The sequence below is a fragment of the Saimiri boliviensis genome, chromosome 2 (genome assembly GCF_048565385.1).
Source record: "Saimiri boliviensis isolate mSaiBol1 chromosome 2, mSaiBol1.pri, whole genome shotgun sequence".
NCBI lineage: Eukaryota > Metazoa > Chordata > Mammalia > Primates > Cebidae > Saimiri > Saimiri boliviensis.
In genome coordinates, this window is record NC_133450.1 from 108,118,222 (window position 1) to 108,132,693 (window position 14,472).

Below are 14,472 nucleotides of genomic sequence, written 5' to 3' on the forward strand. Positions count from 1 at the left end.
ATATATAAGGAAACCTATGGATGCTTTGTAAATATCCAGTTTAAAGAACAGAAGAATTAACCCTTGAAGAAATAGTTAATATAGAAAATAAAATATAATTGTGTAATCATTATAGTTAGTAATGTTCAATATTCAGAAATATTTAAAAATATTCAAAGTATTTTGGGACCCACGATGCTGTGTACACCAAAATAATATGAAAGGATTTTTTACTTACACAACTGGACTTTCTGGGGAGAGTAAGGCAAGTTCAGGCTGGTCTGACTGGCTGGCAGGAGCAAAGTTGGATTTGTTTTTTATTGTAGCTAGGAAGTGGGAGCAGAATGAGGGTGCCCAGGAATAGTTTGGCATATTTATTGGTTTTTAACCGTGAATAATGATAAAATTGCATACTTCCACTTCTTCCCAAATCTTTTCTCACTTTTTTGCTATTCAATTTTGTATTATTCTTTGTTGTTCCAGTTATTTACTTTGTATCTCCAAGCATATTTATAGCTTGGCCATTTGATGTATCAACTGTAAATCGTACTGTTTAATCCCCGGCTATAAAGAATGGAGGAACTCTACTCATATACCATAGCTCTTCTAATTCCTCCTTTCTCTCACTTTCTTTATTAGTTATATTATTTTTACATTGTCATCATAGAAGGCATTTAAATTGTGTTCAATAAGAATAATTCATATATTTGTTTCCATCGCTCCCCTTCAAGACATGAATTCAATGATGGCTAGCAGTCCTTTCATCACTGTTTACTCAGTTTTCTCCTCTTTGGCTGAGGAACAGTCTTCTTTAAAAAGAGTCTGTGGAAATTTCATTCCTTTAATTCTATATACATATATCCTTCATAGTTGAATGTTAATTTAGTGTACATAATTTTTAGGCATTTTTGCTGAGGAATTTGGGAACATTACTCCACATCCTACATTGAATGTGTATTTTTAAAAAGGATAGCTTATACTGTTATTTTATTTCCCCACTGGCATTATGCTCATTTTGCCTAGGTACTAAAAATAATTTTCCTAATATATGACAAAATCATCACCAGGCTTGTCTCACTATTAATCATTCTGCATGGATTTTTTCCCTAGGACACAGTTTATCATTTGAACCTATAAATTCAAGTCATTTATGTGTGAAATTTCTCCTTGAAATATGTTATTAGATGTTTATTTTCCCTTCCAATTGTCAGGTTTATTTCTTTAGGGACATTAATTACATTTAATATAGGACCCTTTGTCTTCCATACACACAGTTTATTTCAAACCCTTTAAAATTTGTTCATTTCCATTCCTTTTCACTCATGCTTTTTTCAATCTTGCCTTTCATGACTGTCATTATATTTCCACGATATTTATTTTCATATATGTCACTGTGTCACTGTCAATGTTAACTTCCTTTCTAAGATTATCTTATTTTTATCTTCTAAGTATTCCCTGGCTCCTGTTTCTCATGCTATTTCTATGTCTGTGATTGCACTGTATCTCCCTAAGCTTTTGTTTCTCTGGCATGAATTTATGATGGTTTCATTGAGTTGTGCTCATTCACACTGATATATTTAATCACAGTTTATTGGATCACTGAGAAATTTTTTCCATGAGTTTTCTTTTTCCATTTATTTTTGCATATGTTTCAATCTTGACTTTTCCTTCCTTTCTCCATGTGATATATTTGTAGTGGCTCCTTTATTGATAATTACTTGTCTTTGAATGCAAAGAAGTCTTTCCATATCAGCATTTTTCACATCATTATTAGACAGGAACTAAAGTAATATTACAAACTACCAAGAATTCTCCCTGGGTTATAACATAGGATTGTCTGCATGTCCAGGATGCTTTAATTTTATTTCTTCTCATTAAAAAGAGATTTAGAGCTATCATCCTACATAGAGAAGCTCCTTCCATGACACATTTCCAGTGCACTTAGATTTCCTTCCTTGTTACCCATGGGACAAAAAAACAAGAATCTTATAAAGCTTTCTGCCTGAAACACACACCTGTTTCTTAAAACAAAAAGTTGTTGTTTTGCTTCTCAGTTTAAGAACTGCTCGATCAGCTTGATTCAAGACTTGTAGCCATAAAAGACTTTCTTAGCATCACTCTTGCCCCTGTGGCAGCACTTTTTTATATCTGATTGTTATGAGTAAGAGATGTCTTTAGTTTAATAAAATGTAGATCTTGCATTCCTGTTTCTTGAGTTTTTGTTGTTGTTATTGTTGTTTTCTAAAATAGAGAAGAGGACATGATAAAACAGATATCTCTAAGCTCATGTTATTCGGGTATGACCTCAAACACAATTAAGCATGGGATATAAAAACACTGAAACCAAGTTGTTTTTATACAAGAAAGTTTGTTGCTGTTTCATTTAATTATTTGCTTCCAGATTTAAGAAAACTTTGAGTAATATAGTCTTTAGACTTTCTTTTAACCACTCTTACTGTGTGACCCCACGAGAAGCAGGCTGCTATAAGAGATCAAAATTCAAAATGTCAGCAGTGACCCACAGAGAGCCCTGTTGCCCAGTGAAGCATATTACTAAGTACTCTTAATACATCGCAGCTAAGGATATTAGTAAGAGCAATCCCCATGAATTTGAAACTGGCTCAGTCATCCCATAGAACTGAAGTTTATAGTTTCTTTTGAATAAACATAGAAATTTATCCTCCCAGTTTTAAAACTTGAAAAAAATTACATTTGTCTTGTCTGAGTTCCTTTCTCAGAAAACCAACCCTTAGGCCCCCTACACAGTATCAAAGAAGTGAAACTTACCAGATCACAGCATCTGGACAATGAGACACCAGACCACTCACTCATCATGATTGCCTATCCAACCACTTGCTTCCTGTTGACCAACTCCTTTCCCTTAGCACTAATTCCTGTTTACCCACATGTAGTTATATTCCTTCCTCACTATATAAACTCCCAGTTTTAGTAGATCAGGGAAATGGATTTCAGACTGATATCCTATCTCCTCAGCTGCAGCACCCAGTTAAATAAAGCCTTTGTTCCCTCAGAATTCTCATTGTCTCATGATTGGCTTTCTATGTGGAAAGCAACAGGACTTAGACCAAACCCCTGGTGTTTTGGTAATTAATTGATGGATACTACATGTCAAATATTAAAATGCATACTACATACTTCACGGTCACAATCTTGTTTAAAACTTACAATTACTATATGCAGTAAATACTATATTATCATTTTACAAAAGATGAAAATCAAGGCTTAGAGAAGTCTGGTAATGTCCCCAAGCCCACTTAGGAAGTAAATAGCCTATCCAGAATCAGAACCCTGTTATACTCCAAGGCCTGTAACCCCTATCACTTACTCTACAGAATATCCAAATGTCTTTTAATTATTTTCAAAGTTGGTTCTATTATTCCAGTCATATGGAATCACAAAATATAGACTCAAAAGTCATCCTCGATTTCTGGGAGACTTTATTCCATAATATTGGCCCCATCAAATATAAATGCAAAATTGATGTCCTAAAAGAGTGAACTTATCTCCTAAAGTGGCCCAAAGAAAGAATTCTATTTTCTCCTTACAGTAAGGATAAGGAATCATCCTGTGTTTCCAACAGTGGCTTAGTTCTGTTTATTGGGTCTATAATGGCAAAATAAAGAATAAGTATATATATGTGTGTGTCCATATGCCTGTGTGTATATGTAGATATGCATGTGTGTCTATGTTTATTATAAACACATACAGATGTTATATATGTAAGCAAGAATTTTATTTTCTCTTGTTTGAACATCTCTAGTTCCTTCAAATATTATTTACATCTGAGGTAACACACATAGTTTACACCAGAAAACTTTTGAGAATATAAAGGGGCATTAGCCAGGACATACACTGGGTAGACAGGAGCAAACTGAGACAGTTCCAGGCACACCCATATGTCCTACCTAATCATAGGTGTAGTATTTCTTTTTGTTGTTTTTCATAGACCACAAACTCAGGTATACAAAAAATGTACAATATCTTATCTACAATTAAGATATCTTCATTATATATACAATGAACTCCTAAAAATTGGCAAGAAAAATACAGTGAAAGCAGAAAAATAATAAAATGCTTTGAACTGGTAAGTTACAGAAGGAAAAAAAATCACTTAGTAACAGATATGTTAAGAAATGCTCAAACTTCCTAGTTGTTAGCAAAGTACACCATAAAATAGCTGTGAACACTTATTTCATATGTACCAAAATGACAAAAGTTTAAAAAAGGATTTTAGTACCTACTGCTGGTTGGGATCTATGACAATTCACATTGTGGGTGGAAAATATATATTGTTAAGTTCTTTAGAAAATAAATCTAGCAACATCTACTATAATAACTTTACACATAATTAACAATCCCAGTCCTAGATTTCTATCCCATAGAAATAAAAGTACCAGTACCTAAAAACTTACATCCAAGAATTTTTATCACAGAATTATTTGTAGTTATAAGTATATAAAAACAAAATGATCACATACTAATTAAGAGAATGGTTACATAAATTAAGGTAGAGTCCCACTATGTAATATGAAACTATGAAAAACATAACTGTAATTTAAAATTTGTTTTGAGTTGACTTCCTTAAGGTATTGTTGAATGAGATGTCCATTGTGAAGTCCAAAGAAAGTTCTAGGGTCTGAGTAATTGTTATTGTGACACTATAAAGAAAAATAAAATGAAAAAACAAAAACAAAAACAAGCTTGGTACATTTGTATCTATCTAACTAAAACACTGTGAGAGTATGTGCTCATATGAGGTTCAGCAGCATGAGCCAAAGTACAGACGGATACCCACCAAGTTGTTAATATAAATTATGAGGGTACTGAAGTGCAGATTTATGTGGATAGAATGAGAGACAGCATGGGGGGTCAGAATGGGGAAGTAAGCAGCATGGTAGTTCATAATAAAAGTCATGCAGAACTTACAGCTATCTCTCAAGTTACAGACTTCCATGATTTAACATTGCAGGGAAATGTATGCACCATATTCAGACTTTGGTTGCAAGAAATAGCTTGAACTTCTTTCTCTAAACACTCTAAATATAAAATACTTGTTTATGTACATGTAAGCAGGTAGAAAAGTGTTCAGAGATATCCACAAAATTGTCAACATTAAATAGCTCAGAGGATGAGACGTAAATATTTTTTAACTTAATAAAATCTGTGCTACTTTTGGGCTATTTTATACTAACTGTTACCACAAATATGTATTACCCATGTAATTTGAAAACCATTTAAAAATATTAACTCTTTGTTAAATTCTGGAAATACATTCTAGCAATATTGCAGTCCTTTATGTTATCTATACTGGAATCTACATCAGTGACCCCTATGCCACAGTGGAGATGCCCTCAACCATGCAGTTACATATTTCCTCACTAAAACAATGGCATATTTCCATATATCTACCAATTTTTAAGAAATCTTCCTTGGTGTTTTGGTTGAAGAGTAGTGCTATGCCACTAAAATCTGAGTGTCAACTATTTTTTTTTATCTCCCTTGGTTCACAACTAGTTTTTCTTCTCTTCCCTTGCTTTCCACATAACTGCACATCATGCTGAGGAACAGGTTTTAATTTATATTTGCTTCATTATTATTTGTTAGTGGACCCAAGACTGCTCTTCCAAAGTAGACTATCTAGATTATTTTTTAGTGTAAAAGCTTCGTAAATTATGGAATATAAATATGCTGAGCATATCTACCTTGAAAATATGACTGGGTCTAAAGGAAAATTTACTCCTGCATATTAAGGGTCTACAGACTCTTCAGAGGCCACCTTTGAGAAATTAACACCCATTCCAAATGTATATATTCCAGAGTTCAGTTTTGGTGTAAAAGGATAAAGAATAACTTTACCTCTGGTAACACCAAGAAAAAACTGGAAAATATTTGAAAACTATACCAGTCTTTAGGGTTATCTATTAGTGGCAGATGCAAGAAAGACTTGATTAACTGGTTTCCATTGAAACATTTATAGGCAATCAGCTTCCTTCAACAGCTCTGGACAAACACTAGGTCTAGGACTAGACAGACCTTCAAAAAATTCAGAAACTATATCCAGTTTAGAAGAGATGACACAAGATATTGAAAACTGTTAAACAGGCAGGAATACAATTTTATTTTATTATTATTATTATTTTTTGGTATAACACTTCTGATCTTACTCCTCTTTAATTTTGCGGAAGTAATAAAGGCAATAATGTTGAGACTGAAAGACAGATATAACTTACATATTTGAAAAACTAATACTTATTCTAATAGTTTCAGGAACTGTAAACGTTATGGCAATACCTCTCTAGACCCCACATTCAAGTTCTAATAAAACAGAGTAGCTGTTCCACAGCAGTGGCAGCTGCCAGGAACAAGCTGCAGCCACAAAACTGGATGTCTTGGACTGGACTAGTCAGAAATGAGCTTAATCTTAAAGGTTTAATTCAGCTGATTTCAGTCATTTAACAACTAGTACAATTTAAATGATTAATTTCTCACTTTAACTAACAGACACAAATAATGTTCATACACTCTGGGGAAACACAGCAAAACAATAGTGTACTCTGACCTTCCTGGTTCTTCTATACACAATGTCCAATATGTAGTATAACAACTATACGCTATGTGAAAAATGAAAAAGCTGGACTTCACAATGAAGGAAAAAAATCAAAATCATCAAACTCACAGATAAACTACATATTGCAACTCACAAACATGAACTTTAAAATAACTATCTAAATAAGTACAAGAATTGATAGAAACAGAAAGTATGGATAAACAGATGGTGAATCTCAACAGAGAAAGTAAAACTATTAGAATATAGAAACTGTCATCCGCAATACAAAATGAGATTAACACGAGAAATAAATTGAAAAAGAAACAATCTGTGAATTTAAAGACAGGTCAATAGATGTTATCTTAAAGGAAGTACAGTGTGAAAACAAATAAAAGCAACTGATTAGAAAGCCAATTATCAGTGGGAAAATACAAGGCAATCTAACATATATGTAATTAGAAAATATATCATGATTAACAAGTTTATGCCAAGAATTCAAGGTTATATTGACATTCAGAAATCAATGAATGTAATGTATCACATTAACAAGAATAAAAGATAAATCACATTGCTACTTATCAGATGCAAAAAAAGCATCAGACAAAATCTAACTCTCATTAATGATAAAATTTCTCAAGATCTAGAAATAAAACTCAATTTAAAAAATCTGATTTATCTCTGAATAACTTTCAGCTGACATCACACTTATTGATGAAATATTAGACATGCATCACCACTAAGATTGGAGACAAGGAAAGGTAGTATACTTTTTTTGTTTTTTACCATTTTTATTCAACATTGTATTTTTAAAGGTCCTAGTTATTGCATTAAAGTAAAAATAAGGAAGAAAGGGAGTGAGCAAAGGGCCAATGAAGAGAGGGAGAAGTAACAAGCGAGAAAAAAATAAGTATATTTTTTCTCAGACAACAAAATTATTTACATTTAGGAAAAATAATATATTAAAAATTCTAGATGTAATAGGTAAATTCTATGAGGTCTCAGGACTTAGGACCAATACAAAAATATATTGTATTTCTAAAAATTAGCCAAAAAATTGTAAAATAAAATTTAAAAATCAGAATCATTCATAATATTACTAAAAATACAACACTTAAGACCATATCTAATGAAAGCTGAGTAAGACCTCTACTCTGCGAACTAGAAGACTTCTTGAGAAAATTTAGAGATGACCTAAATAAATATTGTAAAGGTATCAATTATCCCCAACTTAGAGACAGTATGCAATTTCAATCAATATCTGAGCAGGCTTTTCTGTCATTACTCAAAAACAAATGCTAAAATTTCTATAGAAATATAACAAACCTAGATAGAACAGTCAAACATTATTGAAAAACAAAGAAAATTTGAGGATTTGTACCATCTGACTTCGAGACTTATTATAAAGCTACACCAGCCAAGTCTGTGATATGGGCATAAGATAAACAAATAGATGCAAGATGAAAAGGAGAGTCCAGAAATAACTCTGCATAGATACAATTGAATTGTTTTTGATAGGCAACAATGTAATTCACTGGAGGAAAAAAAAAAAAACTTTTCAGCAATTGGTGTATTGGTACAACCGAATAAATAATAGATGAAAAAATAAATTCCCTCTTCTTGATCCACTTTACACAAAAGTTAATTTGAAAGGACTCATAAACCTAAATATAGATGCTAAAATTATGATACATTTAAAAGCAAGTGTAGCAGTGTTATAGTAAGCAAGATCGTGAATGATGAGTAAGACTTCATAAGGCTTTGAGAGAAAACAGATTTAATTTAAAGAAAAATAATCCATGCTATAGGCCTCAAATGTAAATTCACTGTGTCAACAGGAAATCATGAGAATATAGCATTATTTCATTAGTGAGCACTGTCTCGTGCAAGCTATTTTGCTAAGTGCAAAGGATAAAAAGTAAAAACTCATGCAGTACCTCTACATTAGAACTCTCATTTCAATGTGGGAAAAAAAAAGATATAGGGAATGGCACACAACGCAATAAAATAAGTTTTACTGAAGTTAACTATAATCTCTGTGAAAACAATGAGAGTCTAGAAATTAATTCTATATGATTTTTTTACAAGATTTCCTAAGATGAACAGATTGAGTCTGGTGGCAGAATAAATTACATGTGAAAAAGTTCATATATGAACATGTGTGGGGGCTATTCATAAAACTATTAGCATTTGACATGGCTGCAGGAAGTATGTTTGGGAAAGAGTAACAGTAATTGAGAGTAAAAATGAAAGTGAGAACATTTTGTGAATGTCAAGTACACCATGCCAAAATAATTAAGATATATTAAATCGTCAATTTACATAATTTTTAATATTACAAAATCCTTTAAGGGGTGTTCTATGTTTCCTATTTTACACATGTGGAAAAAAGCCAAGGAGGTTTGATGTGCACATATTAAGTACTGTTAAGTCTTCTTGAATAATTGACTCATTATAATTATATAATGATCTTCTTAATCTCATTGATTTTATGATGAATTTTCTGTTCTTTAGCCAGCTTTGTTTGAAATTTATATATTACTACATCTTTTTTCTGATTACTGTTAGTGTGATATATCTTTCCCCATCTCTTTACTTTTAATCTACCTGAATCTTCATATTTAAAGTCATTTCTTATGGAAAGAATATCTGCTGGTAGTTTTTATCCACTCTGGTAACCTGTTTTACAAAATTTCTGTATTTAGACCATTTCCATTTAAAGATATTAACATACTTTGATTAATATCGACCATGTTTTTAACTGTTATTCATTGCACTTGTTGTTTGTTTCTTGTTTTCTCAGATTTTAATAAAGTATTTTATATAATTTTATTTTATGCCTTTTTTTAGAATATTAATTATACTGTGTAAAAAACATTTTTAGTGCCTTTCCTAGAGGCTACAGTGTAGCTTAAACAATCCAAGCCCACCCTCAAATAACACTATGCTGCATCACATGTAATACTTTATAACAGAGTGTTCTTAATCCTTCCCTTCTATCCTTTGCAACATTGCTCTCATTTTTTTGCTTATTTATATGCTATGGTCACCAAATATATTTTCATTAATAGTATGGCAAATGAAGTTTCCCTTTATATCAATTAAGAATAATAAAATAAAAGATTTTATTTTAGCTTTATTTATTTCTTCTCTGATGCTCTCACCATTTTTTATAAATATACAGTTTCTGAACTGTATCATTATTCTTCTCCCTGAATAACTTCTTTAACATTTCTTTGGGCTGGTTCATTGGCAATAAATTACATGTTTTGTTTGTCTAAGAAAGTCTGGTGTTTTGTTTGTTTGTTTGTTTGTTTCCAAGATTTTTTCTTTACAGTTAGTTTTCTATGGTTTGTATATGGCATGCTTAAATGTAAATTTTTGGTGTTTATCCTTCTTGGTGTTCTCTGAGCTTCCAGGATCTGTGGCTACATATCTGTCATTAATTTTGAAAACAGCCATTATTACTTCAAATATTTACTCTGTTCTGATCTCTTTTTCTTCTACTTTTGGTAATCCAATTATATATATGTTATACACTTACAAATTGTCTCATAACCCTTGAATGTTCTGGATCATGTTATCCCATTCTTATTTCTCTTTGTATTTTAACATGGAATCTCTCTATGGGGCTATCTTCAAGCCCATTGATTATTTTCTTCATTTATGTCAAGTTTACTGATCAGCTCTTCAAAGGCATTCTTTATCTTTTCTTTTTATTTCTAGAATTTTCTTTTTATTCATTCTTTGGATTTTATCTCTTTGCTTATATTACCGATTATTTTTTGCTTGTTGTTTATCTTTTTATAAAATCTTAAACATATTAATTATAGTTATCTCAAATTCTCTAACAATTTCAATATTGGTGTCATATCTATTTTGTGTTCTGATTTTTGCTCCATCTCTTTAGGTGATTTTGTTTATTGTTTTTTTTTTAATTTTCTTTAAACAAGGCTTTTAATTTTCTGTTAAACAATAAACATGATTTATCTTTTGATAGGAACTGACATAAATATGCCTCTAGTGTAAGGATTTATTTTAATATCGGTAGGACTTGGGCTACATTTAATGTTTGCTATCATTGTAGGTGTTACAGGCTTTAAATTTCTTTAGTTTTCTTGTCTCCTCTGTTGCCTTTGGGCACCCCTTTTTAGATATAATCCATGTTCTGCAGTTCTGCCAGCTGCAAACCAATGTTACACTTGAACTCTGTTGATGAAGTGTAAGATACGAGAGACGGGAAACTCTCTGCAGTCATATAATTAAAATCAGTCTTTTAATGGACCTGTGTCTCGGGGCTGTGACCTTCACAAATGTTTCTTTTCTTTTCTTTTCTTTTCTTTTCTTTTTTTTTATTTGAAATTTTTATTTTAGGCTGCAAAAACAAAAACAAGCAAACGAACAACAAATAACTTGAAAATAGCTTGTCAAATGATGTAAATTCATCCTTTCCAGGAAAGCAGAAAGTAGACCATCCTGCTTCACTGCTGCTTGCACTCTGCTGGGTTTTGATCCTTCTTTGGGTCATAGTCTGGATCATTTTCCTCATCTCCTTCTTCTTCCCCTTCCTCATCCGCTTCTTCACCTTCTTCATCATAATCATCATCATCATCTTCAATAGCTTCTCCAGTAAAGTGTAACACTGATCTTGGGATTATACGCTCACGTAAAAAGTGACCAATTTCGAAGTCTGCAGCAAGGATAGCTTCAGCAGCATCATCCAGATCTCCACTCTCGGGAACTTCAGGAGGGGCAATGACTCTTTCTTTAATTTTTTTGCCCCTCCTGAAGTTCACAAATGTTTCTTAACTTCTTTTGGGTGAGGTGGGAAGGTGAGAGGTGGATGAACTCAGGAAAATATCTTTCCCTAAGGTGGAACAAGTTTCTGACAGGGGTTTTTGGTTTGTTTGTTTGTTTTTCTTTCCCAGAGACAGTCAGCCTTTGTTATCAGAAATGTTCTAGGCATATTTCACTTGGCTACCTTTCCCCCATCCTCTGCCAAAGCCACCAGGGGATCTTTCTCAAACCTTTACAGTGAAGTGCTGTTGGGGTTCCTAGAGTTAAAACCCACAAAAGTGTTGGGACCCCCTAAGTCTGTGGTTCCCAGGAGTTTCTATGATGCTAGTCCACACCCAGCCAGCAGCAATTCGTCAAAATTACCATTCAAATGTCTGTATTGCTCCAGTAACTTCTGCTTTCACCAGAAAACCAAATAGTTCTTTTTGGTTGGTTCAGCTATTTTCTCATTGTAATAAGCTTTTTACATGTTAGTGTTAAAACCAGCTTAGGGAATTTAAATGCCTACAAAATTTCCATTAAGTTAATTATTTTTCCTCTAAAATCATGGACTGATGAAACATTATTATAGAACTCCCCAACATTTTTAGTGTTGACAGTAGATAAATTAATTTTTTATTACTCTGGTGACAAAACATGGAATGGGCTGACATATTTGGAAAAGGGAAGTGATAGGAAGCTTTGGGAAAAATAATATTTGCAAGCTTGTGAGACAGAATTCAGTTAGGTAGAAATAAAGACACCAGAAATTTAAAAATGGAGTTTAAGCCCAGAAAAATATGAAGTAAAATCAATAAAAATATTTAGCTGTAGCTAATAAGGGAGGCAGAATCAAGGCCAATTATGACAATTCTCATTTGGACAAGGTGTCTACTTGAAGATTATCCAAAATAAATGAACAATTACATTCATATATATTATTATAATTGTCCCAAAAGTATTTTCTATGGACAAATAAATAGTGCTGATGAATAAGCTCATTGGGGATGTCTTGATACAACTCAGTTAACAAAGCAGATGGGACATTTATCACACGTTTGTTATATGAATCAGAAAAATCGCCTTTATATTTCATTATATTTGGTGTTTAGAATCTCTGATTGAGACCATATTCAATTGCTTTATATTAAAATTATCAATAGACTTTGAGAATTGTTCTAGTTTAACTACTACTATTTTGAAAACAAAAGTAAATTTTAAAAACTTATTTTTATTACTAGAAAATAGATTGCTTCAGGTAGGGTAATAAAGCCTGCAGAGCCTCAGCAAGAAACAAAGAAAAATCCTTCTGGCCACCACTTTCACACTCACTATGTTGGACTTGTAAATCCTGACACAGTAGAGGCAAAAATATTCAATTATCATTATGCTTCTGTTTGTGCATGCATAACATCTTTCTTTAGTTCTGGTTAGAAAGCTTCTTAAAAATAGACCAGCTTCTCTTGAAAGCTTAAAATAATTTTTAAAAGGCCATCATCAAAAACTCCTTTTCTTCTTACAGAAATATCTGGCACAATTGCTTTGCTTTGCTTTGTTTTTGACATTTTCAGTTTGTCATAAAGCATATGAATTTTATCAACCATACTCCCACATACCATTGATTTATAAGAAATTATTTTGCAACTTACTATTTTCATCCCTTGACTAATTAAATTTCCATCAAGGACAAGATCTCCAAGTAAATTCTGACATGATGTTATTATTAACTCTATAGTAACTTCTATTAATAACTTACATATTAAAACTTTAAAATATGCAATGTTTAATTTAAATATTTGAAAACCAGTTTTGATTTCATCATAAATAGCAAAGTGGAAACTTTTCATTTACAAACTAAGAATTGTGATGTCTATAATTTTATAAATCAGATTACAACTATAATCTTTTACAAATGGTATTATTCCCTATTAGTTAACAGTTAAACAGAAAACCAGCGTATACAATCTCCTGCCTTTTGTCAAGATTCAAAAAACTAAAAACTGAATTAAGACAGTTTGCACTCTTCAGTGAAGCAGAAAAAACTAATTGTCTGTTTGGTTGCCTTTATCATTTGAAACACATGGGAAATGAATGTTATTGATGTGTACATCAACACTGTAGAGGTTAAAATCATTTTTCCAGTAGCTACTCTGGAAATCATCCAAGATAAAGCTTATGAATTTGCATAATAAGATAACAGTAATAAAGAGTAGGCAATGTATATCACTAAAAATTTAAAGCCAACCTTTCCTATAACCCTCCTAATACTAGGTAATTGTGTTTCATTATTTAGATATCTGAATATTTAGATATCTAGTTCAATGTGAAATTTCTTTAAAAAAAGAAAACAAATTGGCAGGTGTGAATATTAATTTAGAATTCTTAATATTTTAATGACAACATAGGAGATTTTATTCAAATTATTAAAATATTGAAAATATACACTCCATTTCACTATGGAGTACAATGTCTGCTTCATGCCATTTATTTGTACTAGAACTCAACTGTCATCAATTGTTGACAACTTCTGTTCTTCAGCAGAGTACTCCACAGAAGAAAGTTCCACATTCTCCCATTACTATTTATTCCAAAATATTTCAACATTGATTGAGTATATTTTAGCATATTTTTGTTTTATTTATTTGGCACTTATGATCTAAGTTGTTTATTTAGTAATCTTTTGCTTGTACTTATACTTCTTTTTTCCTAGATGGTAATCTCTTTGAGAGCAGTGACCACATCTTCATTTATTTATTTATTCATTCATCCATACAATAAATGTTTAAAAGTACTTAATACATGCCAGGAAAGGAGCTAAAATAGATTAACATAATGGCCAAGAAAAAGACTGTCTTTTAAATGGGAGGGTCTATTTTACACTTCTTTGTACCTATTAATATGATAAAAATTAGAAAGCCTTTTCAAATATTTACTTTTTTAATCTCAAGTTCTACATAGTTAATTTTAACACAGAATTTTCTGACACTGAATGGAAGAAAATTCCTTTTCAAGTATTACTATATTAAAGAAATGGGCAAATTTTATTTGAAATAATAAATATGAAGAACGACAATTCTTACAATTGCCAGGAAAACTAGAATGTGCTTCTGAATTTTTTTTGTCATTCTCCTAAGAATAAAATTTACATAGAT

General features: G+C 31.7%; 1 protein-coding gene across 1 annotated transcript in view; it reads right to left on the minus strand.

The window, feature by feature from the left end:
- The window catches only part of LOC101052147 (ADP-ribosylation factor-like protein 2), an 889,888-nt gene that overhangs the window by 124,118 nt on the left and 751,298 nt on the right, over positions 1–14,472 (minus strand). Inside the window, exon 2 of the transcript XR_012516387.1 lies at positions 1,995–2,220. The gene's annotated coding sequence lies outside the window, so the exon portion shown is untranslated. The remainder of the gene's footprint in view (positions 1–1,994; positions 2,221–14,472) is intronic.